At 34.0% G+C, this 26,005-nt stretch overlaps 1 protein-coding gene and 1 long non-coding RNA gene across 4 annotated transcripts in view; one reads left to right on the top strand and one right to left on the bottom strand.

Annotated features, from left to right (window-relative positions):
- LOC121739513 (breast cancer anti-estrogen resistance protein 1) overlaps positions 1-26,005 on the bottom strand; it is a 120,980-nt gene that overhangs the window by 38,099 nt on the left and 56,876 nt on the right. The gene's annotated exons all lie outside the window — the stretch shown is intronic.
- Positions 10,500-20,944, top strand: LOC121739519. The gene is made up of 3 exons (XR_006037459.1): positions 10,500-10,602; positions 13,032-13,040; positions 20,933-20,944. It is a non-coding gene; the product is annotated as an uncharacterized LOC121739519 (long non-coding RNA).

Below are 26,005 nucleotides of genomic sequence, written 5' to 3'. Positions count from 1 at the left end.
CAATTCAATGTTCGCTGTGATTAGTCGGCTCACGGCTGGGTTTGACATTTTACGGCGACCGCATTTATAAGGTCCGCCGTCTGCCTATGAATAACTTCTCTAATAGGACAAGACAGTGGCATGGTTGATGGTACTAGACAAATTAGTGATGACTCTATCTTTTGGGTTTTACTGCTTCGACAAAATATATTATGTAGACTTCTCTACAGTCATTACTGTAAACGATTACACTGCAATTACTGATGACGTCATCGAAGGTCTACAATCTACATAATATGATGAGATTACACTGCAATTTGGGGTAAAGGAACAAGAAGTTAATTTACAAGACATCAATTAAGTAATACATAGATAAGTATAGAATTATTTTAGACTCTACTATAATCATTAAAGAGAACGAGCTCACATATTTTCTTTATTTTACCGCCTGTGGAATGCACAAATATTTCATCAAGACTTAAATAAAACTATTTCTTGTGACACTTATACTATTACATTCCTATTTTGTAGAATAAGCTAATGCAATATGGAGCTTTACGGCAAAACCTACAAATGTATGCAGATATATTCTAAAAACCAGCATAAATATTATCACTGCAGACATCTTATGAGTAGAATATGTTAATCAGTTTATTTTATTACGAGTTAATTGTAAACAAACAAGATATTGTGATATTCTGGATACCAATTATGTGGAGATATTTATGAAATCAACAAATAACTAACATCTACTATCTTATAAACGAGGATTATAATATGTATAGGGTAATATCTACATAATATTATTATGTAGCTGTCCTTGTCTTATACGTTAAAAAAGCCATGCTACTGACAATGACAAAAATGTGCAATGGTTAGTCCTGTCCTAAAAGGTCTTTAATTGAAAAAAAAAAACTTGGTTCACAATGAAACACTGCGTGCCAAACAAGAGGCTTGCGATAATATGATTTAAGTATGAATAATTTATTTATAAGTAAGTACTTACATATTATAGGTTTTCATAGATAACATTTTTTAAATATATCTATGTCAAAACTTAATAAATAATATACAAAATAGTATAAAATGTACTAAAGTAGGTAAATATAAGATATTTCATTTAACTTAAACTTAATCAAAGAACGTGGCTTTCTATGACATATTGCGTTAAATTTTATGGAATTTCAACACCCTCGTATGATCAAACACTTATTTAAAATTTAAATTAACCCATTTATGCAAGGAGGGAATTGAAAAACATCACCGCAAGAGCGCAGACTCCTCGAGGGGCCCGATTGAAAAGACATCGAGTGGGGACTGGGGAGAGAGGGGTTAAACTCTCCCTAACTGGTAGAGTTTTCAAACGAAGATAACCGGGCGCATAAAAGCACTGCCTCAATTTAATTCAATTCTTTCGACGCCGGTATAAACTTTAAACACTACCTACTGTTTATTTCAAGTTGAACTTCGAACAGTGTATCGAAACTTCTCGTTCTCATTTCGAATCACCGAACCATAGACAAGTTATATTTTTTCTGCGATTTACGCCAGGGCATTTTTAGACGGACGATTAAGTTTTTTTTTGTAGCAATTAACGTTGTCGCGGCCTCATTTGTGTCTGTTGCCCAATTTGTCTGGAGACTGGAGTCAACCCGTAACTGCCACTTGTAGCTTGGATTGGACGCGCGGATGATCTGGCACCGGTCCAAACGACCCGATGTAATATAAATGTTAGAAGCGAGCTATTAAATTCTACTATTGGGATTTGGGTGCATACAGCATACTTATGTATCCGTTATGCACGGATCGCTACCCTTTCTGGTAGTAATATTAAATGCAATTCAGATGTTGAGGAAGTTGCATAATAGTATTGCGTGATTCCAATATTAATAATATCGTTTCCTGAATCCTGATATAATATTCCATAAATATTCCATAAAAGCGTTATTTATGCACGAATCACGATGCAATTCTTTATAAGTTCAATATGAAATAACCAAAAAAGGCTTGCGTTGTATTAATTATTTCTTTAGCCTGCGGAATAAAGAATTATGAAATTGTGATAATAATAGAACGTAGCTTACGTAGCATTAACACGTCTCAATCAGGAGAGAGCATACGCGACAAAAGCGGGCGACGGCACTCCGCCGCACTTAAAACAATTTTACTGCGCAGGGCTGCCAACCGCAGCAATTTTTACATACCTAGAAACACCCTTTTATGTGACAATAAAACTCCCTGGAAGTGGCAACCCTTCACCACGAGGGCTGTGTCGCTGATTAAAACGCAGATACGTCCTTTTACTCGCTCGCGAGCCATTACGGTAATTCAAACCTTTACTTCAATTGAAAGGCGCCTTTTGGGATCATCAAGCCTTTGGGAATGTTGAAATAACACTAAGAATTTCCACAAATGAATTTCCCTCTTTCATATTTTACAATGTATGTGGATACAACTTGTAAAATTTATAGCAAAATGTTTGTAATACATTTGGCGAACGCTACAAAAAATATGATTGAGCTCTCAAAATTCATGTAAGAAGCTCTGTGGATGCTCTTTAAAATCTTTGTCGTTGAACCCACCCAGCCGAGTAGACGAAAGGACAGACGAGGAAGGACCCCTAACCCGTCGATCGTGGAAAAACGAGACACAATAGAATTTCTAGTGTGTCTCGGTCACCGGTGACAGTATGGGGCTTGATGGAATAAAATATTAATTGAGATATCAGATGAGTACTAACCATAGGTACTAACATTGCGAGAGTTACACAGATAATATTATAATTGTTGCAGATGTCTCTGGTACCCGCGCCTTTCATCTAAACCCATTAAATTAGGTTATTATATTAGTATGTTTTAAGCCTGTGTTCTGAAATTATAATACGAATGCAAATAGACGTAATTCAGACCTAGACGATGCCTAGATGAGTTAGATATGCACAGACTAGAATCTAGATATCCCGCTGTTTCGTGAGCTGAATATTACTGAATAATTATGACGACTACAATCCCGTAAAACTTTATTACACATTTAGATAAATCAACGCCTTTTTAAAGTCATTTTCGTTTTAGAACACCGTTCTATATTTCTCTCTTTCTAAATAACATGTTTTATTTGTTTTATAAAGTTCTAAATAACATGTTTTATTTGTTAATTTACTCAGGAAGATCGTCAGCGGTTTATAGAGGTAAAATAAAACATTAATAGATCTAATATCATATTATGTAACCTTTACATAGGTATCACTTATTCACCTTTTTTGTATAAGTCGAGCATAAAAAACCTAATCAAGTTTAAAATTTATTTTCTAGATGTTTCGACTTACGCGCGGCTTCGCCCGAGTAATTCAGGAATTTTACGGAAACCGTACATTTTTCTGCAAATAATAGCCTATGTCCCTTCACGCCATCTATTCTTCATATGTACCAAATAACATAAAAATAGTAGTAGTTCTAAAGATACTCGTAATAAGCAATTTCATTTAATTTTCCCCGTTTTTTCCACATTTTCCTATATTTATTCGCTCGAATTAGTCTTAGAGTGATAATTTATAGCCTATAGCCCTCATCGGTAAATGGGCTATCTAACACTGAAAGAATTTTTCAAATCGGACTAGTGGCTTCTGAGATTAGCGCGTTCAAAGTTCAAACAAACAAACTCTGCAGCTTTATAATCTATCTATCTATACTTATAATAAAATCGTAGAGGTAAAATTTTTGTACATTGAAAATAAACTTAAAAAAACGAGTCAGGGGCATGTTAGAAGAGTAGTAGAACACATTTTAACTGTTTTAGAAAATTTTGTTTCCCTGTCTGTAATCATTAATTAAAAACCTCCAACAAAACACTGACCAACATTTTTCACGTCTTCAGATTTTTCCAGAAACCTTTTTAATAACTTCGGGCGCCATTTTTAGCAGTCAAAGGCTTTCTTAATATTTTATGCCCGATCTTAAATACAACAGATTCATTTATAAATGAAAATGAGGAAATATTAAATCCCATCAAAAACATGCTGTAAAAAAACCAAGTCTCGCAACTCAGTTTTTACACCGTAAAAATTTATGAGATCCATGCAATACCAAGTCGGTTAATTTATTCAGTCCCTCTTCTGTCGAAAGTCGATCTATTTATTTAAAACGTAAAAGATTTTTAATATTGATATGATAATAACTTACGTAATAACTTGAGACAGATGAATGAATCATTATGTATACAATATTACTATACTACTTGCCTTTCATGACTATCCAATATCCATACTAATATTATTAAGTATAAATGCGAAAGTGTGTTTGTTTGTTTGTTTAATTGTCTTTCCTTCACGGCCTAGCGAAGCAACCAATCGACTCGATTTTTGACGTAGACTTAGTTGAAAGGATGAAGTACTTAACATAGCCTACTTTTGGTCTTGGAAAAACGTCAGGTTTCCAAAGGAGGTTTACAAGAATATTCGTATTTTACGCGATTTTTGAATTTCACGCGAGCGAAGCCGCGGGCAAAAGCTAGTGCTTCATATATTATATAGATACCTATCTACAACTATTACTCCTTCGAATATACGTACGGAAATATCGATGGTACCGGTACAATGATTCATAAATTGCAATTAATATAACTTTGTAATCTTATACATGTAATAAATAAAATAAATAATAAAATATATTTTTATTCAAAATGGGTATCATGAAACACTTTTTGAAAGTCGGATGAAGAAACTACGTTGCCTACCACCATATAATATGGGATTACAAGGTTATCCACGAAGTTAGAGAAAGAAGAAGAAAACTGGACAGTCATTACGAAATGTTTATTAGGTTTTTCCTCAATTAAGACACTAAACACTAGCTACATATATCTCTACCGACGATAAACCGGAGGTATTGATGGTACGGGTACAATGATTCATAAACCGCAAATGTAACTTTGTAATCCTATACATTTATATGGGATTACAAAGTTATTTACGAAGTTAGTGTATCTAGAAAACTAGATAGAAATTTTGAAATATTTGAATTTTTTCTTCATGTAGTCACCAAACACTTATTATATTCTAAATTTGAAGGTTCTTTGTCACCTAGAAGTGCCTTAGACTTTTGGTGATCGGTCAGTCAGTGAGTCAGTCAATCAGTGACAAAATTAAGAAACTTTAACAAGTTACAGTTCTTAAACTACTGGTTCAAATTGAATGAAATTTTAAATATACCGTGTTTATAGAATGCTTGCTTAGCAGCTGAAAATTCAGGCTTGTTGGTTTATCCACAATGAAGTTATAGGGGGTCAAAAAGAGCCTGAATTGGTTCGAGAAAAGGATGGTACGGCCGTGCCGCTTTTTTGCTCGACTTGGCGGGGGCACTGCCGTGCCCCCAGATATCGTGAAAATCGTAGTGGAATTTGGCACTTTAATTGATTTGTTTAGGTTAAATTGATAAAAGGACATGTTGAAACCATTTAAGTTCGTAGTATCTTCATGATCTACAATAATTATTCTACACCAAACATTCATTAATTAGGTACCTATATATACCGACTAAGTATTTTATAATCTTCTTTTTTTTAATATTTTTCTATCATAAGTAGGTAAAGTAGGTATATTGATCGCAAAATAAGAAGGAATTATATTGTGCTTACTAAATATGCATATAGTAAGTAAAATACCAAAAATATACTAGCAATTTTATGAAAGGTCGGTATAACTTTAATATTTTCACATAAAAAGCCTTTACATTCGTAGCCGCTCGTAGGCCGACGCTGAAAAATCTCTCCAAACTTTCATCAAAATCATTTAGCACAAGTTTTAAAACGTAATTAAATAGTCCAAAACTGTTGGCAGAATAACTGGGTCTTGTTAAATAGCTACCTACTTAAAGAACTGTAGATAAAGTATTAAAAATTTTTAGAATACTTTTTAATGAAATCATCATTATAGAGTTATACAAAATATCATATACCTACCTAATGGGCTTATAGTATTAAAAATATGCCTAAAAACTAAAAAGTAATGCTTCTGCATAAATTGGCCGGTACTACTAAATACAACGCCCTCGCCGACAAGACCAAGAACAATACCAAGAAGTTTTTTTTTTAAAGTCAAGCTAGTTGGAATAAACCATTACCCGTACGTCACCGTACCTAAAACTTTGTGGAACTAAAACTAAATAATTTAGTACCGTGTTGCTCGTTCTTCTAGTGTTACAGAATTTGCTTTGGCCAGCGGTTTCAATAAAGCCCTTTTAGGCAAAAAGACGAACGATTACCATCATTGTAATTTGTAATATCTCGCATGTGAAATGTCCTGCGAAGTGTTTTTCGTCACGTCTCCGAAAAGCCCCAACTCGAGACTCCCCAGTCCGGAGACTCCCCAACTCGAAGACTCCTCACTCCCCAGTCCCCATCCCACTCGACTCATTACAGTACAATTTCGCTCCCCTATTATATTCAAACAATGGTAAAAAGGCATATAGAGGCGATAGCCGCCTAGGGCTGCACTGGACAGTTGGACGCGCTTTGTGTTCAATTAATTGTAATTATACTTTCCAGATCATTTTGAAATTAGTACAGTAGTGACTATTAGTCTTTGAGCTATAGCTATAACTGTATTTATAAGTTTCTAGGCAGTGAAAAAAAAAGCGGGCAACTTTCGCGGCTAGTAAAACATTACTAGCCGCGAAAGCGTTGCCCGCAATTTCGTTGCGTCAAAATTCGTTTATCGCGAAGGAATCGTAAATTTCCCCCCCCAACTCCCATATGACTCTTTTGTGATTCAAAGTATGTCTATAACAAACATCACGAAAACCAGTTCAGCTATTTTGGCATGAAGAAAAGAAACATACATACTTTCGTATATTTTCTCATATTATTATGGAAGGAAAGTATGTACAATAATAAAGTACATTTATTCATAATAATTGATAATATAATTTTAAATACTTTAGGCCAGAAAAACCTTGACAAGCAAAATCAAAATTGTAATTTAGATCTAATCAACGACTTCATTATAAATTCAACCCCATCCTCTATCCCTCAAGAAATTTAAAATCAAAAGTTGAGGCATCGTTAAAAACTTTTCGGCGGCAGCCCTACCGAAAATTGTTTTGAAAACTCTCTTTGTTCTTGGCCAAACAAAGGTAAGATAATTAACCCTATATTATCCCTAATATGTTTATCCTGCTGGGTCATGGGCCTTAATGAACCTGAGAAGGCTTTCAAGTTTCTACCATGCGCCCTCATTAAATCAATGTTCGATTTTATAGTCTAGGTATGTTACATTAGTTTTCATGTTGTCTAATAAAATATATGAACCAAAGTTAATATTGGATAGTTATAAGTTTTATTTTATTTTAAATGTGATACACTTATAAATAAGTGTATCACATTTAAAATAAAATACGTATGGCACTCGGGGACTGCCGCGATAAAGCTATTTCATAGCATTTTTTATCAACATAATTATTCGCATACGTCGAGACTCTAGTTTCACACACACAAACACCGTGCCGAAGTCTGCCGAAGTCCGAACTGAAACGGCAATAGACGAAGCACGGCAAGTGGCAACGCTGTACCAACCGAACGCCACAATATTGTATTAATTTTACAAGAGCACAATGATAACGTATAATTAACGTATAATCGTCTCGTAATCCATACTAATATTATAAATGTGAAAGTCTGTCTGTTACCTCTTCACGCCCAACCCAAAAAAAGGATTTTGCTGAAATTAGGTATGAGTATAATAATTTTGTACTGCGTCTACTCTTTCTTGCAAACTGAAGCGGAGACAGCGTGATGGATTGCCCGTCGTGTCTGCTCCTCTCAATCACGCGTCCCGCATAATTTGTAACTCCGTGTCGCTACTTCCCTTGTTAGTCTAATTTATTTTACATACAAACATATTATATTAACTGGGAAGCGTTTCTATATTGATCTAGAATTAGTCTAGAATGTAAAGAACTTAAAAACTCTGGCCGCCCTGAGAGACATTTATGATGATTAAACTTCAATTTAATGAAGAGATTGACAGAGGGCTTTTCTGAAAATCTTAATTAAATTACGTTTAAACGTTTTTGCACTACGTCCAATTTGAAAATCCAATATAGACATAACAATTTCCATGAAAATATGCACGCTAAATATTATTAATTACTAGCTGTTCCGGCAACTTTGTTTTGCCATATAAAGTATTTCGCCGATAATAAGTATTTTATTGAAGTGACTAAATAAGTATGTCACCATGGCAACGTCCATCCCTATCCCGTCGCACAATGGTCGCCGTCAGTCTCGAGTTGTAATAATAAATAACTACAAATGCACCTATCAATATAAAAAGTTGTAAGATTGAATGTTGTCCGATTCTCAACCCTAGCTGATATGCTCGCTAAGATTCACGAAAATCGGTCCAGCCGTTTCAGAGGAGAGACGTTTCAGACGAGAATCCTACTTCCTACTAATATTATAAACGCGAAAGTTTGTATGGATGTATGGATGTTTGTTACTCTGTCACGCAAAAACTACTGAACGGATTTTAATGAAACTTTACAATAATATAGCATCAGAATAACACATAGGCTACAATTTTAACCGACTTTCATAATGGGGGAGGTGTTATATGTTCGTTTTCTTATGTTCAACGATTACTCCGCCGTTTATTAACCGTTTTTAAAAATTATTCTTTTGGTTTATAGGGTATCATCGCGTTGTTACTAGTAGCTGGTTTCACGTTATGACCTTCTAGGCTTCTGCTATAGCCATTGAATTAAAAAACTTCCGTCAAAAAAGCTGAGAAACCGGGCATTATTCACATGAATAAATATTAAATACACATCATATTGTATTAAATGATGTATTACTTTTTTATTAAAATTGTATTTAATTCGAAATCGTTTGTAAAACAGTTCAATAATATTTATTGCAATCACTAAAGCTTAACACAACTGGCCTCAAACAAAACTTTTTGTTTGACAGTCAGCTTTGACCGCAGCCTGTGGTCTGCCGTTCAGGCTTATTTTACATCTAACAACCTCTATGGGCTCTATGCCTATGACGTAAGGATTATTATCATTTGACCTTAAATTACTGTTCACTATAGCAATTATCGACAACACCTAGTGGTTAGGTACTTGATAGCTTACAATTTAATTAAAGGTGTATTCACAGCTACTGTAATATTAAAAACGAGCTTTTGCCCGCGGCTACGCTCGCGTTAAGAAGTATTATTATATACAAACTTTCATTCCCTATTTGAACCCTTTGGAGTTGGAATTTATCAAAATCCTTTCATGCCAAATTTCAGCCCGATCCGTCCAGTGGTTTGGGCTGTGCGTTGATAGATCACTATGTCAATCAGTCAGTCACCTTTGAGTGTTATATATATATATATATGTAGATATACAGGGTGTAACAAATCTAAGTGATAATACTTTAGGGTGTGTATGTGTTCCTCGTAGAGAGTTCAGTGTGAACCATTTTTTTCACTTTTGAATGGGGAAACTCGTGAAGCTTGCCCATACAAAAGTGAAAAAAAAATTGGTCTGTCAGCGCTACTTTACTTAAGAGGGCGACTAACCCCAAAAATCAAACATCGTCCTTCTCTCTTCACACGCCCGTCTTTCATATGCCAGGTGAAAAAGAACCATGCGGATTCATCGGCAAATTAGTTTTTTCTCAATAACTCTCAATAAATATACAACATTTTAAAAATCCGCTCGGTCGATCTCTCAATGATAGAATTTTATACAATGTGTTAAAATATTAACTTAGTTCAATGCACGGTTATGGCAATAAATGAAAAATTCGTGAAAATTAGATGCATCTTTGTGATTTTTTTCTATCGAGAAAATTATAGAAAGAAAAAGATATCGTGTTTTTGCTCAGATCGAATTTTCGGAAATATAATGTAGTATCTAATTTTATAAAATGAAACAATTTGGGGCTTATTTTCAAGTATAAAAATGAATTATAAAATCGACACTTTACGGTTAGTAGTTAAGGTTAGCCCCCTTAAACATAACCGATTTGAATGAGGTTTGGTATAAAGATACTTTGAGTCCCGAGACAGGACATATTATAATAACATTGTATCCTAGAAAAATGTACAATCAATAATTGAATTTTGACACAACATCTTTGTATCTAAAAGTTTTAACTTATGGTATATAATAGTTATTATAATATAAGTAGTAAATTTTTTAATGAGTACTTATATAATATATAAAATATTATATACAAAAGTTTTAATACTAATATAATAATATTAAAATATAAGTAGGTACTAGGAATTCATATCCCTCGCACAATTCCCGAGTATTCCAGCTATGGCGTGTGACGTATCGACCACTGGCTCTGAAGTGGAGGGTCCTGATTTAGGACATGCCGTGCCCGTGACAGCCGTGACAGTCATGACAGCCATGACAGCAATGTAATCGGAACGTGAATCCGCATGACAAATGTATTGGTTTTGGGGATATGGAGGTACATTCATTTGTAAGTGGCTGGTTAATTCGAGATACCAAATAGCGTTTTCGGCATCTGGGACTGCCTTGGGGCAGGGCGGGCAGGGCAGGCCGGATGGATACGGAAATAGCCGAACAAAACCGATGATCCACGAAGCACGTAGACTTAGTACTAGTAATTATGTAGTTTATGTGAACTTTGGCTATTTTCATATCCATTTGGCCTATCCTGCCCCGGCGTACTAGATGCTGGATGCCGACAACGATATAAGTTACTACAACATTTTCGATGTTAACTTAATACTAGAGATCGCCCAATGGTCGAAATTCGACCTTACTTGCAAGTTGCAACGACATTAGGACTGCTACATATTAAGTCTATGACTGCTACCTATATTTTGTATAAAGTATTGACTTCATCATAGTTTTTTTCAATTCTTGTCTTTAGGACTCAGCTGATCTCAGACTGGCCGTTTAAGCATTGTCTAATAGTATCTAAAATTAAATAAAAAAAACAATAATCCATTTTCAATTTGTCAACTTGTTGTCAACAGACTTCAACCATAAATAAAAGAGTATAATTCGTATGTATAGGCTTGTCACTCAAAAATCTGTCATTTTTCCTAGTAGTAGTGTCGTAGTGTGTGTAACGTTTTATTTGTTAAAAATATATACTTATGATAAAACCATAATTTGAAAATAATATTAGCTCGATGCACTCCTTCACCATATAAACTATAACTGTGCGAAATTTCATACACCTACCTTTCCCCATTTTTCGGAAAAAAATACCATGCATCGTCCCATGATCGCCTGTTATTGGTACTTATAGTCTTTTAGATCGAGACTCGAGTTTGTCAAGCGATAATTTAAAAAAATCTATAAGTACTTATAATATTATAAACCTGAAGAGTATGTTTGCTTGAACGCGCTTATCTCAGGAACTACAGATCCGATTTAAAAACTTATAGCAAATTTTTCGAGTACTTATACAGGGTGAAACAAAAATAAGTGATAATACTTTAGGGTGTGTACGTGTTCCTTGTAGAGAGTTCACTGTGAAAGTAGCAGTGCTGAAAGACGAAAAAAAATTTCACTTTTGTATGGGCAACGGCCCGAGCGTCACGAGTTTCCCCATACAAAAGTGAAAAAAATTTTTGGTCTTTCAGCGCTGCTACTTTCACAGTGAACTCTCTACAAGGAACACGTACACACCCTAAAGTATTATCACTTATTTTTGTTACACCCTGTATATTATCACGCTACGACTAATACAACCGAAGAAACTCAGGAAAATGTGGGAAAAAACGGGGGAATTATTAGAAAGGGTTTATCTCACGAACTACCGGAGCAATTTTTATGGCAATATTTGGCACATAATATGTATATATAGAGTAGACCACGTGAAGGGAGTAAGTATAGCTATTTTTTATGGGAAAATGTACGGTTTCTGTAAAATTCCTAATTTACGCGGGCGAAGCCGCGCGGGACATCTAGCATATTATATTTTTATTCACTTGCGAATTTGATTTTCGAATAACTCCAGAAACCATAGACATAGCACAAAATGGGCATGCCATATAATATGATATGGAAAATACTAATTCTATCATCGAATTACCTAACGCATTTTCTGATAAGGGCAACAATCGATAGTACCGCAGAGTCCGCAGACTTCGGAGTCGGTTTACAGAGGATGTTATGATTGCGTCGACCGCAACCGTTGTGTAACCATTGTTCCTGCTAATCCTGCATTATAAGTTAAACGGTCATAGTTAATTGTTTAACCAAACGCTAAGTAAAACGCGTTTTGACTTGGAAAACTAACTTTTTACTTTCTTTCACATGTAACAGGTAAACCGGCATCACTTGCGGTCTCGGTCATCAAAGTCTCGTGATAGTCAAATACCGAATAATATATACCGAATAAAAATATTTGAATAAACGCAGCGTTAAAATATTTAGTAAGTAGTAAAAGGGGTAGTAATTAGTATTATTATATGTTTACTAAAGTGAGTCGATAATAATGCTCACTTTTATTCCCACTTTACAAGTGCGGTTTCATCCGCGGGAAACGGAAATAGCAACCAGCGAATGAAGTTGCAGATAGAAAAACAATAACATGCAATACTGAACAGTGATTGGACGTGAAACAAAGGGAGATGAGAAATACCAGGCCGAATAATATATGGCTCAATTATTATTCGTTATAGCTAGTCTATAAAAAAAAACTACACAATGAATAAGCAATACAATGTTTTGGCTTTGTCTTTCAAAAGATTTTTAATGTATCAGAGAACGATAGAACATGACGTTATAGCATACCGTATCTTTTTTCTCATTTCATTTAGGGATTTCAGCCTACCTAGCATACGCCAACGAGATATCTCACTCTACATGTTTTCTCGATGTTTGATGGTTTGTCTCTTCATCTCTATTCACATTTTTTCTCGCGTAGATCTATCATCGAAATAACACATTTTTATAGAGTTTGGTCGAGATAATGTCGAGATTTTGACATTATGAGACGAGTAACTACTCGTCTCATAATGTCAAAATTTAATTATCTCGAGAGTGAATATCTAATTGGCGTATGCTAGGTAGTAATATCTAGTTGGCGTATGCTAGGTAGGCAGGATGCAGTGGCTATGTCAATGAGTTCAATCCCATCTTGGTAGTAAATAAACTTAAAACTATTGTCAGATGATAAAGGAATACAATAATTTTGCTTTAGAATCAGGTTCATTGAAACATTATTAAAGACACCTAGATTCATTAAAGGCAATTTCATTAAGTTAAACAACTCATTTCTTGAGTTTCGTAAATATTAGTAAGAGGAAATAAATAATTAGGTATGTTTAAAACCCTCGTAGGTGACAACTGACAAAATAATTACTCTCTAGTTTCAAGCCAAAGCCCTAAAAAACGTTATTTCTTTATTTCTGTGTCAAATAAACTCCGCTCTACTCAGTGGCTTGGAAGAAAGAAATTACTTAGTCTTTGTGCATTTCGCCATATTAGTTCCTTTGTCTAGTCTCATAACTTCTGTGGAGTTTGGCCAGACTGAATGTAACTTGAGATTTCAACGTCTAACGTTAAACGTAACGAATTTATACCAACTTTAAAAACGAGAAATTTATTTTATTTGTATTCTGTCATTAATATTTTATTTTATGAGTTGATTAATATTAGGGAGTGTGTTAATTAAAATTAATTTGATTTTGTTAGGCTAGGGCTTGAAATAAGTACCGTACCTAAATTAAATATTTGATGCTTGAGCTGATTTTTAAATAGTCGGACTTACCCTTGTAAAACGTCAGCACAGCTGAGTACTTTATTATATTACTAGCGACCCGCCCCGGCTTCGCACGGGTATAAAATATATTATAATTTATAGCCTATGTCACTCACTAGTCACTGAAGAAATTATTAAAATAGATTCAACAGTTTTTAATTATATTATTCATTACTACCTATATTTTACAGCATATGACTTTTAAAATGAATATTTTCGAAGATATTAGGTACAGGTTTAAAAATTGCAGGACGTAGCTTTTGCGGCGGTACTGACCATTGGTCGGTACCGCCGCAAAATATATGATCTATATTTTACAGCATACCGCCGCAAAAGCTACGTCCCGCAATTTTTAAACCTGTACCTAATATCTTTGAAAATATTCATTTTAAAAGTCATATGCTGTAAAATATAGATCATATATTAAATCAATAATGTATTTAAAGTATTTAATTGAATAAGGATTATTGCCGTTAGCCGTATTGGTTAAAATCGCTTCGAAAATTAGCCGTTATTTGAAGATAAAAGAAAATGACAAAAAAAATGTTATTGTGGGATCTCCATAAGAGATATTCAATATACCATCGCGGAGTATTTTCTTAGATCTTTTCATGGTGTACAATACTTAGTAAGTACATTATTTTGATAAATCTCGTAGGGTTCAGCCTGCGTTTGCAATGTAAGCGGGAAAATGTAATTATTTACGACATCACATTAGAAACCTCAAAATTAACAGTAATTCTCCACTATTTAATGAATGTTATTATACTTATAAACCTTCCTCCTTAACCACTCTATCTATTAAAGAAAACCGCATCAAAATCCGTTGCGTAGTTTTAAAAGGAACATAAGAGAAAAAAGCGACTTTGTTTTATAATATGTAGGTAATTAGTGAAATATTGATACGGAAAAACGTCAGTTCTATGAAACGAGAAATGTTGCGACTTGCGTAGCGTCGCTAATCGCTACACCGCGTAGTGTCGCATAGTGCGGTCTCACCTTTATTTTAACACAGAAAAAGCCATGAATACATGCATTCAATGTTTTTAACATGTTTTGGCAATAAATCAAACTAATACGCGTAAAGTACACAAAACATGCCGTAGCCAATCAGTGGCAGATGCGAGACATGTAAAGTTAAAAAGCGTTAACCGCAGTACTCATCGAGGGTTCCACACCACATTTTACTCGGCAAAATGTTCACCCCATAGAGAAGAGGAAGGTAGAACTGACGTCTCCTAAAAATTCTTAGACGCTAAATCTAAATGAATAAGTTTAACTGCCATCATTTTATTTAAAGTCAATCATGACTTGGCTCTAATATTCTTTCTTTCTCTGACTCTTAGTTTATTTTCAGAGCATCATCAAACAAAATATAATAATTAAAAAGTCTAGCACAGTCTACCTGCAAGCCGCAAGAAAATTGATAAAGTAAAAAAATTTTGACATGACATACGAGTACATTAAATAATATGTATTGTAATTTGTAACTTGTCTCGTTTCCAGGGCCAAAATATAATATGTGTAAACTAGAATACTAAATGCTAAAGGTGGCGAAAGATATAATATATAATTTATTATCCAGTTATTTACATAACATTATTATGTAATTAACAGGTCATTGGCCATTAACAACTCTAATTTATAATTAAGGATTATAATACTTAAAGCCATGTTGCTGTAAGCATTTTATTTTCTGCCCGATAATGGTAAGGCCAAAAATCGTTTACGTTCATGATTTTGACACTATGTTACGATCTTCCACCTTAACACACCTAGACTGCTGATACACCCATCCACACCTACTGTACTATCAACAGATTTGTAAATACAGAGGCCAGCCTGCCTAGCATACGCCAACGAGATATCTCACTCTCGAGATAATTAAAACCTACTCGTCTCATAATGTCAAAATCTCGACATTATCTCGACAAAACTCTATAAAAATGTGTTATTTCGATGATAGATCTACGCGAGAAAAAATGTTTGTCATACTAGGGTCAATAGAGATGGAGAGACAAACCATCAAACATCGAGAAAACATGTAGAGTGAGATATCTCGTTGGCGTATGCTAGGCAGGCAGGTAATAAATACATCGAAAAGTCAAGTCATATTCCTCCAGTCCAGTTTCTTTCAACCGACTTTAAAAAGGTGGAGGGTATATTAATATTTTGGAAAGTTTTTTTTTTTCACAGATTTGTAAATAGAAAATCCAAGCAATACCATCTGCAGCTACCTTTTAAGTTTTAATATGGGCACATCTATCAGTTTCAAACCTCTACATGCACCCGCAGACTACTCGAGTCCCTCTGAGTGGCCTGGGTTGGGGACGGAAAAGTCGTAATCGATTGCATCTTCACTACTTCATATACCGTAACAAGTAACAACCCAATAGCTATGTCCACACCATTAAGTCTATGGTCCACACCAGTCCACACTATGCGCTTTCGTCTTCAATTTTCTTCATCTTCTTTCTTTTTTTTTTCTTCTTATATGGCGCTCGGATTTTTAACCATGGCCAGTGTCAAGTAAAATATGGCGGGGAAAAAAATATTTGTAAAAAGTTTACAAAATTTAAAGTCATTTTTCCAGATTATAGTCAAGTCGAAAGTCTAGTAAAAGTCTAAAAAAAGTAGTCAGTAAAGTCAACGAGTCAAGTCATTTGTTTTAGTAAAGTGGTAGACCCTTTACTAAAACTTTCGATGGAGTTTTGGAGGGAACACAAAATGGCACGTTTCTTGAAGTTGTATCACTTGCCCACACTTGTGCACGACATCGAATATTTAATGGTTAATATTCTACCAACATTATACATTAAAAACCGAAATAACACAATTTTAGGAAAATAATACAAAATCACAACGTCACTCTTTCGTATCCCCGGCAAAAAACCTCTCATCTTCTTTCATTCAACTTTCATTTTGGCGCATTCAATAATTGAATACGTCAACGAATGCAATGCCAACATTGTCATTTTTGTTTTTTTTGGATACAGTCAGAGAGCATGCGTCGCGGCCATGCCTCATGTTCGCTGTTGACTGCACTATAACGCATGGACTTGACGAAAAGAAAAAGGCACAAAGCTAATGAACGGTTTCTAAGGATAAGGAAATATTCGATAAGGGGACACAGTAGCGACGTTTCTAGAAGGTTTTTAAAAATGTTGCGATATAGGTATATTATATGACAATAAAATATGAAAATACTTAATAGTAAACTAAAATTGTATTCTTTTATAAACTAGATGACCCGGTATACTTCGTATCACTTCCCTCCTAATATAAACCTTCCCAGGACTTCCACGAATATTACAAGCCTAAAATAGCCAAATCGGTTCAGCCGTGCTCGAGTTTTAGCAAGACTAAGAAAATTCAAAATCTATTTTTATAAGTAAGTATAAATGATACAATGCGTATGGTAGAAAACTGTTTAGAATTTGGTTGATGCGATGTTTCATAGAAAACTTTTTAAAACGATGCGATGTGTTATAAAACAGTGTTTGGAACAATGATATTCTATGTTACTAACGTGGAAACAATGTTTGGAAATGATACGATGTTAATGTAATTTAACTAAAATAATAAGTAATTAATTATCGTTCAGTTAAGGTTTTCAGTCTGAGCTCCAATGATAAAATATTATAATATGAAAAACGCAAATGTAGAATCTCATTGCTGAGCTCAGAAAACCACAATAACAGTTACCGGAATTTAATGAGTAAATAACTCTTCATTTTCCGTTCCATTCCATCCATCCATTATGCGTCAAAACGAAACTTGGTTTTTTAAAGTCTATGATTATCATTTTAGCTCCTATAAAAAAAAATAATTGTAAACAAAACCGGGGTTTCAGAGTAATTTGATAAAATCGAAAATAACCTCAAAATCTTCAAAGCACCTATTTTATTAACAGGTAATACACGAGCGAACGTGATTTCTCTAAAAACAGAGTAAGGCGCTTATATTAGTAATAAATCATCACCGAAACGTGTGTATTTATTATTATTGAATATATTCTCATAAGCAATTTAGGTAATTTAAGCAAAAATGTTAGTAACATCTTAGTCACAATACTTTTCACAATGGACACATAGCCCAATAGGCAATAGCGCACTAGCGGCCATCGAAAGTATGGTAGGTATCCAGGCCGCCGCGCTGGCCGCTTGGTGGCCAAGTGCGCGTGTGGTCTATGGCGGTTTCATACTAAGCTATCTATCCCGATGGTCACCGCCACCGCCGCTAATGCGCTATTGGGCTTATGCTCATTTTTTGACTGGAGTCGAAAATAAAACAATGTATTTTTATTTTATTCAAACATTGTCATAACAAATACATATGAATTAAACGTCCAGCGGCTTCATTATAACATTAACGAATAACAGAGTTGTATTATAAACAAAAGAAAAAAGGGCAAACACAAAGGGCTTAATTATTCTTAGAACAATAATAATTAATCAATAACATAATAATATTACATGTAAAGTAAGCCTAAGTGTATGAATAATTAATACGCATAATTCAGTAAGTAATTTACATCTTTCAGTACATATTAAGAGGATTCCACACCGCCATTTTTTCCATACAAACGTTGTCCCCTGTTTCCTCCCTGGATAATGCTAGTAGAGTTATAATTTTTTTCCTGAATATCTACGGCCACTAATACAATGTCCCTATGTTTTCTTTTTTTTCATAATTTAATTATTAAATAAGATATGAACGTTCAAAAACCCAAAAAAATGGCCTGATTTTCCACTGTGTTCAAACGTCCAGAAAACAGATTTGGATAGATTATACAAAAAAAGCAAAACATAGGAACACAGCTCAAGCCTTTTTTTAATCTTTAATGAAAAAAGTACTTAAATCGGTTAAGTTTTGGAGAAGGAATCAGGGGACAACGAATCGTTGATTTTCTGGATTTTCTGCAGTTGTCTCTATCGCGTTCTGCGGTATAGGCTTGTGGTTAAGGGAGACAGCTATAGATATTACACGTACTTTTTTTTCATTTCTCTAGCCGCTGTGGTATCCTCTTATGTACTGCAAAATGTGAACATGATCACACAAACATATTTTAAAGTCGAGTCTTAGACTGGGTTGCACCAAAGGCGTGGGTAAAGTTAAAGTTAAATATGGCGTCCAAACACCCCATATTCTCATACGACATCTGTCAATTTTTCCGGTTATAGTTAAGGTTAAAGTTAAAGTTAGTTGGTGCAACCCAGTCTTACTGTTAGCGGTTACAGGTCTGTTATTATGTAATTTATATTTACAATATTTTATACAATAAACTCAACAAAAAATAATATACTAATAGCTCTCTTACAAACTAGAAAATTAAACATAGTTTATGATTATGATACGAAATTCAAACATTTAAAAATGGAACGTTCAATTCATTGGGGATTGAGGTACTATAATACCACAATAGACATAACTACCTGTGACATAACTACCTGTGTTTGACGACCTCTGTGGCTCAGTGGTGAGCGCGATGGTAGCTCAAGCCGGGGGTCGCGGGTTCGAATCCCGCCGACGGAACAAAAAGTTTTCAATGTTCCCGGGTCTGGATGTGTATTAAATATGTGTATGATATAATAAAAATCTTAAATATATGTATAGTATAAAAGTATTAAATATATTTCCGTTGTCTGGTACCTGTAACACAAGTCCTTTAGGTACTTAGCACGGGGCTAGACTGACGTGGTGTGAAGCGTCCATAGATATTATTATTATTATTATTATTACCTGTCTACTCTGATAATACCATAGACATAATATATACTGTCGTAAAGACCACCTGACAACTCGAAAATGCGTGACCATTTTTGATCTGTCAATGTGTGCGTGTGCTAGTGATGTATATTTTACTATCGATAGTATAGTATTTTGCTATCGATAGTTTAGTCCGTTCGAGTTATTTTACCTGAGTTTCTATAAGAAATAAATAATATGCAACTTTGATAGATTTGTATTTCAAATTAGGTATCATAAATTTTAATTGGCAAAAAAAGGTGATGATTGAAAAGTAGATACACATTTTCTTTTGGAATGATTTTTCAATCGTCGGATATGTTATGACATGAGGTTCTTATAGGGATAAATAATTTACACTCACATTATAAAGTTACTTATTTATTACTCAGGTAAAATCTATCTGGTAAATCAGTCCTTACATTGAAAGTAAACGTTGAAAGTAAACAACACACATAGTATATTATATTTTATTCTTAAATTAATACATATTATAAAATATCATAATATTTTATTACAATTATTTTGAACCGACTTCCAAACAGGAGGAGTCTAGACGTTCGCCTGTGGATATATTTTTATGTATGTTCAACGATTATTCCGCCGTTTATGAACCGATTTTCAAATTTTTTCTTTTGCTGTACATTGTATTGTTCCGAGTAGGTATCATGTTAACAAAAGTGGTGGTCTGGTGATGGAAACAATGAGAAATCGAAGTGACTCCTTGATATTCAAATGGGAACGTATGGTCCCAGAAAATGTTCAAGAACGTTCACGAAATGAAGATTGAGTACAGAATAAGGATTATTTAATACTTTTTAGTTCATATAAGTATAATCTTAAATGAACTAAAAAGCATTAATTGCTTATAATTGCTTATTTTTAATAATTGCTTCAGTAACAAGTGCAACAGTATGTCAAACTTACTGGCACAAATAAAGTTGGGATAGCTTCTTTAAACAAAATAGTATTTATTTTAATTTTTCTTTAAAAATTTTCAATGAAATGTTTGCTACATATTGTTGAATTTTTTTTGGGATTCCAACCAACACGCCCAATTAATTTCAGCCATTTTCCTCTTATTAGAGGATCTTTAGGGAATCTGTAAAACAAATGATTATGATATATAAATATAAACCTTCCTCTAGTTTTAGAGTCACTCTATATTATAGTAGTTATATTATATTAGCTATATTATAATATACTATTAGTTAAAATAAGATAATATGTCCTTTTAGTCCGGCCGCACATTATCCGAATTTGTGATCACTAAAATTCGGACGCCCCGCCCCGCTCATACATTTTGACACGTCAGAAATTATTTTAGTATGATGGGTTTACAACAAAATGTATGAACAGAGTGCGTTGCGCCGGGCGTCCGAATTTTTCTGATCAGAAATTTCGGATAATGTGCGGCCGGGCTTAAGGTGATAAATATAAAGGTAAATGATTTTTATTTTAGATTTATGTTATTGTAAAATATCGATAAGCATATCGATAAATTTGATTCAAGCACTAGCGTATATGTAAGAAATTTTGATGAAAAATTTTTCTTCAAAATTTGTGTAATATAGGAACAATAGTACCTTTAGTTACGCAAAATATGAAAGTAAAAGGGAGGATTCACAATATTTTATTTGAAATAGAGAACTAAAGACCATAATGTAGCAAAAATAAACACATCGTAGCAATTAGGACATGAAGATTAATTACGGGTGAAATGTATATTTTTCAGGATTATTCCTATGATTTACACTGCAATCACTCACAGCACAAGTTATTATTGTTATATATAATAGTATTTGTTGAAAATAACATACGATTTAAATAATAAATTGCAAATACCGAAAGGGCATAAAAACGATTGACGACTTTTGACGACCTGTCAAATAAAAGTTGTTACAATTTTCATTAGACTGCCTCTCTCTTTTCATCATGTTATAATTCCATAAAGGATTTTCTTCTCTCTCGCACTCTTTGTTGGTCTTTAGGTATATATTATGTCTATGGATAATACTTTATCTATGGTTCAATTAATCGTCGATAACGTAACTGACATTTGTTTTTTTTTTCGGAATGCAGATGCAAGGGTAATACGTCGCCGAATAATCCCCTCGCGCCGTGTGCCGGGCTGCCGGCACGATTGATGGTGGAATCCGTTTGTAGGTCAGCCTGATGGAGACGCATTCATTTGTCAAGTAATTGTTGCCGTTTAAAGTGATTAAACCGTGCTAGCGAATGTTGGTTACATTTTACTGTCTAGCGTTTCGGGTCCAATGCAGCCTGTACAAGTTATAACAAATATATTTTTTAAAGCGTTTATTTATCAAAAAATAATCGGCCAAGTGCGAGTCGGACTCGTGCACGAAGGGTTCGGTACCGATATAGAGCGCAAATAAGGAAAAATTGTGTTTTTGTATGGGATTCTTGGGATCTTTTTATTATATAAGTAAGTAGGTACCTATTTTATTTTAAATGTATTAAGTACACAGTCATACGAGTATAATAGAGGTTGCCATTATGGATTACGAGCCTAAAAGTTAAAAGACCAAAAAAATAACATTTGTTGTATGGGAAACAAATAAATATTAACTTTGTTTTGTTTTTAGTAAGTATTTGTTGTTATGATGGCACCAGAAATACATAATCTGTGAAAATTTCAGAAGTCTAGCTATAGCGGTTCCTGAGATACAGCCGGGAGAGAGACAGACGGACATACAGACGGACAGACATCGAAGTCTCAGTAATAAGGTCCCGTTTTTACCCCTTTGGGTACGGAACCCTAAAAATATTCGTTTTTCATAATGTGCCGTACCCGAAAACCTCGCAGGGTTTATCTGGGTTCCAGCGACATATTATAGCGGGTGTACATTATTCCTACCCAATAATCGAATCCAGCGCTGGATTGCTACTGGAATTATGTAAACGAGACTGGAATGAACTAAATTCCAGTACCCGTTTACATTATTACATTATACCTGGATTGGATCACTTAAATGGAATAATGTAAAAATAATAGGTATAAAAATAGTCTTAGATATGCGCGTAAAAGACCTATATTTTAGGTCTTAAAAGTCGCACTTGCAATGTTGCTTTCATGTGGTCTAGATCTTTCCAACATCAAAGTAGAAACTAACATGAAAATTAATACTTACAGAACCAAAATGTTTTACTTTAAAAAACATTCAGAACCAAATTAGATTACAAATAGTGATTCTAAAAACGAATGTTTTTATGAAAAAGATTATAGCCACTTGATTAACTAAAGTTACTAGACTAATAATATATTTATCAGACATCTGGGTAAATGCTAAGATTGGGATTAAAGCATTTATTCTATAAGTTTATTGAAAATCTAGTTCTACATAATCTAGATTAAACGAATTTACTAGTAGTACTCAAATATTTCTAAAATATCAAGAGCCTATTAACGACTAACGTAAAACGTTTTCGTAATTCGTAGGTAATACAAATTGTACAAAATGGACTATTTCTCCTTAAATGATCATTCAACAATCATAATATTACTATAACATGTTATAGAGTTAATATGAAGGTATAAAATATATTTTCAGTCAGATTAATGAAAGTCCATTTTCATGATTTTTTGTTTGAATATATCAGACCGACCTCTCGAAACAGGTATGTGTCAGAGTTCGGATATAAAGGTAATTGACAGACGGTGAAAAGGATACAGTCGGGTCGGTCTGTCAATATCGGAATTGATGTTCTTATAGCCTGTCAATCAGGCTCGGTCAACCGTGCGGCCATTACTCTGAGCCGGGATAAATGCCTGGTTATTCATTAAACGTTTGTCAAAATAATGCGAAGATTTCGGTTGCGGTTACGATTTCGGATACAAAATTCAGACTGAATAAACTCCGGATTTTGAGATTTTTGGCAGGAGTTTATTGATACGGGTGCATTCAATTGGCATACGTCAAAAATTAAGTAACTACTAAATCCAATCAAACCAATCAGAAGCGGTAGTAAATAGGTAAATTACTTTAATAAATCCTCAGAAACCGGGCAGTGGCGAGTGTAGGGATTTTTTTTTAACATTTACAAGACTTTTTTTCCCACAGAAAATTATGTTTTGTAAAAAGTAGAGTTCATATTTGCTCCATGTTTTATGTGATATGACAAGTTTTTCCTGTGTCCAACACAAACTTTAGACACTCAAGGGAGCCGAAACTTTTCTCTTACACATCCGAACTTTCCCGCGACTTTTTAGGACAGCAAATTCTTGTCACAAAAATGCGACAGCTATCTCCCTGGGCGAGTCCTCGAAGTTCTTTGTTACAAACCATGTGTCATAGTGTCACTGATTTGTGTATCGATAAGCGAGTGCCGTATCTAATTACTGGGCGTGTTACAGACCATTCTAAGCTATTTTTCCTTAGATTTATATAAAATGGAGTCTTATGTCGTTGAAATAAAAATTCTACCAGAGGTTAAATAACTGTGAACTTACTCTACATTCCTGCATGAGTTGTTAACGCGTATGAATGGAATATAATATATTATGTATAACATGTCTCCCTTTAAATAAACATATATCCGCTCTACGTAAATTAAGCTTCGTTTATTGACTTCATTGTATTATTGATTCCGTAACAAAGGTCAAAGTTATGATTTCTGTAGGCTGGTGATGGTTAAAGTGGCAAATGCAATTTGATGAAATTGGATTGGCTGTAGAGATCGTAACATTGGGTTAGTAATGAGTATATACTATAAATAATACAAGTTTAAAAGCAAACTTCTGTAAGTTCCTGTCAAGATGAAGCCAACATACATGTACTATATCACCTTGAATACTGTATACTCTGTAAACCAAAACGACGACCACCATTTGAATGACGTTAGACGTACTTATACTTTTAAGAGAAAAGCTCATATATTTTTAGCATTTTCATCGTCCCAAATACACATCATAATATTATAGTCCTGTGTGATTATCGTAAGGATGTTAAAAGTTACAACCTAAAGGCGTGTACGGTGTATATAGAGTTCGCCGAACTAAGTGTGTCAAGACTCAAGATATATTTAGGTACATCTACAGGAAAGGGACTATTGACAAAGTAATCACCGCTCCATTGTAAATACTATGACGCGGATACTATCTCCATTGATGCATCTAAAATAGGACACAACTTGAAAGCGAGGCGTCGCTCTGATTTATTGCGATTGGACAATCAGTCGGTTTTATTGGCGAATTATTTTGTACTATATTAGTATTTATTCAGGGTTCTAATTGCCTTGGCGTTTGCGTGGTCAGCAGGCGCCATCTCTGATACGGAGGCACCCGGCGACCTTGCGACGCGACTGACAGGGCTGATACCAGAATAGAAGATAACCTCTATATTTAAGGCATTGCATTGCCGCATCTATTATAAGATATCGCGACGCATATATCTATTTATAATTTATAGACTCTACATTTTGTCCAATACGTAACTAGTCTTTATAATAATAAAATATAAACCTATGTGCTATCAAAGAATACATATTATTATTAGTAAGTACTACTATGACGTAGTGGTATAAGAAATAAATGTCCTATTCCTACAGCAACATCTAAAATCTTATGCGTCTCCAAATTGGATATTCAGTTACGGTCACGGAAACAATTACGGATGCAAATTATTTCGATTGCGATCATATTTTGTTCCATGTTTCTATGTAAAAAATAACAATGTAACGTAAACTTTATACTAAACCCTAACATAAACTCAAGGATTAAACTTGAAAATGCACTGATAGTGATAAGGTTAACAACATTTCAAGATTGAACACTTTACTGATAAACTCTACATAAATATAATTTACGTATTTCTTGTTAAATTGCATAATATTTATTATTCATACTGCCGCACTCAAAGTGGAACATTAATTACTTAATTGTAATTAATTCAAAATTTTGACATAAGCATACATTATCTGTCAAACCAGAGTCAAACTCTTCATTAAATTGAAGTTTAATTACTTGTACTATTATCTCTTCTGTGGTTTAATCGTAATTAAATGTCTCTGAGTACGGGGGTTAGAGAAGCAACGCAAAAATAATTAAGTACTTACACGAATTATTTGTTAAAAATTTCTCAACTGAAGAAAAAGTGAAATTCTAGCTAGCTAACCATGTTGCTCGCATGGAATTTAAAGCTAATACTCTATAGCTATTTACAACAGTTCAACATATTATTATTTATTATAATATCAGGTTGTCATTTTTGAAGGAACTGTTAAATAAATTTTTCATAGAAAAGCATTAAAAACGATTTCAATTTTTTTTTGCAAAAAAATGGCAACCCTAAATTAGAATACGCAAAACTTAGAAACGCGGCTCGGCGCCAGCGCTTGCGCCTCACGCTTTCTACCACTTACAGTAAGTGGACCAACCCATATCACATAATTAACGCATATTATTAACATACTCTATATGGATCTAGATTACTTAACATTTTAAATGTATTTTAAGCTAATAGAAAAATTTCATCTAGATTAATTTTAATGTTTTTATCTAAATTGTGTAATG

This window comes from Aricia agestis, chromosome Z (assembly GCF_905147365.1).
Source record: "Aricia agestis chromosome Z, ilAriAges1.1, whole genome shotgun sequence".
NCBI classification, from domain to species: Eukaryota; Metazoa; Arthropoda; class Insecta; order Lepidoptera; family Lycaenidae; genus Aricia; species Aricia agestis.
The sequence above is the reverse complement of the archived record's forward strand: the minus strand, read 5'-3'. Positions and strand labels throughout refer to the sequence as shown.